Source organism: Vicugna pacos, unplaced genomic scaffold (genome assembly GCF_048564905.1).
Source record: "Vicugna pacos unplaced genomic scaffold, VicPac4 scaffold_20, whole genome shotgun sequence".
NCBI classification, from domain to species: domain Eukaryota; kingdom Metazoa; phylum Chordata; class Mammalia; order Artiodactyla; family Camelidae; genus Vicugna; species Vicugna pacos.
The window spans coordinates 91909854-91914637 of record NW_027328741.1 but is presented as its reverse complement, the minus strand read 5'-3'; positions in this window follow the sequence as shown (position 1 = coordinate 91914637).

Here is a 4784-nt window from a genome sequence, read left to right as displayed (position 1 = left end):
ATAATTTAAATGATTTTAAGGAGATTATAGGCATATATTATAATAAAATGTGCATGTACGTGGGAAAAACATTGAAGAAAAGAACCCAGGAAAAACAAAATATTTTGTAGTACTCTGAAATTAAGGGAGGTGATATGTTCAATTTCTTTACTGTTCTTATAATGTCCTTAGTAGAATTTAAGCTTTTTAATGAAAATGCATACAGTTTTAAAAAAGTGACATAAGTTTAAGCTATTTCTGCCTCTCCACTTAAATCTACAGTCAGTGAAATGATCACATTTCAACAAAAATAAGTACAACACAAAACAATACTCCAGAACGCATGTGTACAGCTGAAGTTTGATGGGGTAAAATAAATAAAGGAGGCTGAACTGAGGGAAGAGCAGTGTTGGTGCCTGCATCCAAGGCCCACTGACTAGGGTATCTGAGCCCACAGGTTCAGAGTACCCAGTAGAAACAGGGTCTCAGTGGCTCACACAACTTCAGTCTCCAACTGCACCAGTACTCATGGTCACAGGTAACTAAGAGGGAGCCACAATGGAGACAGAAATTCCATCCTTCAGACACTCAGACATTCATGACACTTTTCCTACTCCCCATTCACAGTGGTGGAGACAAGGTACCTTGCAACACTGGACATGGCTAAGACACTTGTCTGATTCCATCTACCCACCTGTCTTTACACCTTTCCTCAATGTGTACACTGAGTCTCAAGGAATAACAGATAAAAGGAATGGTTCACCTTCCCAGTGACTACAGCGGCATTAACTACCAGAGATGTCCAAGAATTGACAATATAAGCAATTATTTATCCAGACAGTAACGACTGGAAAGTGCCATTTTCAATTATTATCAGAGGTAGCTCAGGTAAATAAAACCAAATATTGTGCAGTAATTTAAACTACCAGAACAAAAAAGCAAGGACTCCAACTCCCTATATGATATTTAGTGTCATCAGAGCAATAATTTACCAAGATCATGACCAATCACAGTAACATTCTAGGGCACACACTCACACAGATACAAACACACGGACACCGACACAGATGCAGACACACACGCACACACACACTCACACAATGTCAACCTTGCAGTAAACAAAGATAAAGTCATGGAATGTTGCCATATAACTAATAGAGAATCCAAATAGGTGTCATACAGAAACTCAATACAAAAACAAAACTCAGAAAGCAGTTTAGTGAGCTCAGAATTAAAATAAATGATGGTAAGTAAAACATTACCTAATAGACTGAAACTGTAAAATAATCAAACATTGTTTGAGGACCAGATGAACTTAGTAAATGAGATGAAGAATGCAACAGAAAGCATTGGAAGAAGACTGTCTTTGTGGAAGAGAGATTAGCAAAGTCACCAAAACAAAACTAGAAATGATAGGAGAGGGCAGAAATTCAAGATATTAAAAAGTGAGGAAATTCTACAATAGCCATCAGACTTCTTCAGGAAGTGTACAATTGAGTGAAATCCTGGATGGAGAAGAAAATTAGATGGCAGCTGATGGTTTATTTAAAGAAGTAATAGTTGATTACTTCCCGAACCTGGGTAAGGAACTGATATACAAGTCTGTGAGCCAACAAAACACCAATAACTTTAAGACAAAGAGACCTCCTTCAAGATATGTCATATGCTAATTGGCAAGTGAATGACAGAGTAAAATTTTAAAGACAGTGAAAGAAAGTTATGATAATCTAGAAAGGAACCCCCATTAGGCTATCAGCAGATTTCTGAGCAGAAAACATATGTCAAGGGTAAATAAAATGACATTTTCAAACTACTGATATAAAAAATCTCTCAACTAAGAATACTCTACCTTGCTCAGTTATCGCTTAGATATAAAGTGAAAATAAAGACTTTAGCAGACAAACAAAACCTGAAAGGTTTAAAAAAGCAAAACAGACACATCTTACAAGAGGTGAAGAAAAGAGCTATTCTAAGAAAAATAAAATGGCAAAAATACACAAAACATTGAACAAAATGCTAAGCAGAGACCACAAGAAATTTGTAACTGTTTCTTTGGGTATGTTTTTAAATGCTACTATTCTATATGGATTAAAGAGAGAAAAATAGGAAATCAGTTGCAAAAAATATAGATACATCAATCTGGTAAGTTGTTCACAACAGTATAAGAAACAATTTTAATCTGAAGTCATAAAATGTAAAGAGTAAAAATAAAACAATATTAAAGGAAGATGCTATCAGCACAAAAATGACTAAATTATACATGAGATGTTTTAATTTTAATTGAAGTACAGTAGATGTACTATATTGTGTAGTTTCAGACATACAGCTTAGTGATTCCAACATCTTTGTAGATTATATTGCATTATAAATGATTACAATAATTGTAACATTCAATTATTTTATGTTATTGTGAATAACTCAGTGATCTATACAGATTATCCTTGTTGTTTATCTCCTTTATGTATATTACATTGTATTTGTCAATGTCCTACCATTAAATTGCCTTTCCCTTCATCTTTGGTAAACATAAATGTTTACTGGTTTCTTTCAGTCTGCTTCAGTCTTGTCTATCAAATCTCTCTATCCTTCTACCATGTTTCTATCAATCTATCTATTTATCTATCTACCTATCTATCTATCATGTGCCTATGTATATATCCTTCTATCTAATTATTTATCTATCATCTATCAATAGATAGCTTTAGATAGATGTAAACAGATAAGTGTTATTATTTAGATTTCACATATAAATTAAATTATATACTTTTGTCTTTGTCTAAATTACTTCACTAAACAAAGTATATACTAGGTCCATTCATGATGCTGAAATAGCAATGTGTTATAATTTTTCATGGCTGAGTATTATTCCATTGCATATTTATAGAACCATCATATATTCTTAAGTCCATAGTCTACTGTGGACTCTTAGATTGCTTCCCTGTCTTGCATATTATAAACTGTGCTGTTGTGAACATTAGTCATTCTCAGTTTAGTGTTTCTCCCCAGATTTATCCTTGGAGAGTTATTACTGTGTAATATTGTAGTTCTCTTTTTTCTTTTTAAAGAAATCTGAATAGTGTTTTAAATAGAATTTGTACCAATTTACATTCCTACCAAAGTTTACAAGTGATTTGTTTCCTCCATATTGTCTCCAACACTTACTATTAGTAGACTTTTTGATGATAGCCATTTGACCAGTGTGAAGTGATAACACATTGTGGTTTTGATTTGCAATTACCTAGTAATTAGTAATGTTGAGCATTTTTATCACCTGCCTGTTACTCATCTATATGTTTCCTTTGGAAAAATATTAACTCAGGTACTCTGCTCTTGTTTTTGATTGGACTTTTGTTTTTCACCTTGAGTTGGGTAACCTAAATCCATGTTACATCTATTAACCTACATCTATTAACCCCTGGTCACTTGCATTGTTTGCATATATGTTCTCCAATTACACAGGCAATGTTTTCATTTCATTGATAGTGTACTTATCTGTGCAGAAGTTTTTAAGTTTGTTTAGGTCCCACTTGCTTAGTTTTGCTTTTATTCCTTTTACCATAAGAGACTGATATAAGAAAATATTCCTATGATATTTATCCAATAGGGTATCATCTATATTCCTTTCTAGAAGAATTAAGGTATCAGGCCTTACATTTAGGTCCTTAAAACACTTGGAGTTTATTTTTGTATATGATGTCAGGGAATGCTCTAATTTCACTGTTTTACATGAAGATGTCCAGCTTTCCCAACACCATCCTTTGACGAGACTGTCTTTTCTCCATTGTGTACTCTTGCCTCATTTATCATTCATCCATTACTCATAGGTGTGTGGAAATATTTCTAGGCTCTCTATATGTTTTTATGGATTATATCTCTGTGCCAATGCCATGCTGTTTTTATTACTGTAGGTTTGTATTATAGTAAGGTAACTGGGAGATTTATACCTCCAGATTTGTTGTTTTACCTGAAGATTATTTTGGCAATTTTTAATAGTTTCATGTAAAACTTAGAGTTATATTTTTCTGGTTCTGTGGGAAATACTAAAGCTTCATAACACGAGTTGCACTAAATCTATAGGTTTCTTTGTTTAGTAAGGCCATGTTAACAATGTTAACTCCTTCAATCCAGAGCACAAGACATCTTTCCAACTCTTTGAATCTTTTTTAATTTCTTTGTCAATGCTTTTTAATTTTCCGTGTGTAGATATTTCATATATGTGGTTACATTTATTCCAAGATATTCGGTGGGATGGGATTTTAAATAGTATTGCATTCAACGTACATGTTAGGGTATCTCATGATTAATGTGTAGCAACGCAAGAGAATTCTTTACATTAATTTTATACCCTGCTCCCTTGCTGAAATTTTTTATTGTTCATAATAGTCTGTGTAGAGCCCTTAAGACTCTATGTAGATTGTTATGTCATCATTAATGGTGTCAATTTTGTCTCTTTCCATTTTGCCTTTCTTTACTTCTTCTTCTTTCCTTTTCCTTTCTTCTTTTACCACGGAACAGAAGTGTTGAGAGTAGGAATCCCTCTGTTTTTCCCGAAATTACCCAGAAGTCTTTAGTCTTTCCCCTGAGTATTAAAATTTATTATATATGGCCTTTAGTAAGTTGAGAGATTTTCCTAATGTAATCACTTTCATGAGACTTCTGATCATGAATGTATGTTGAATTTTGTCTAATGGTTTTTCTGTGTGTATTGACATGGCCCTGTGAATTTTGTCCTTCCTTTATTAAAAATGAGTCATGCTGATTGACTCGTGTATTTTGAATCATCCTTGTGACTCTGGAAGGAATCC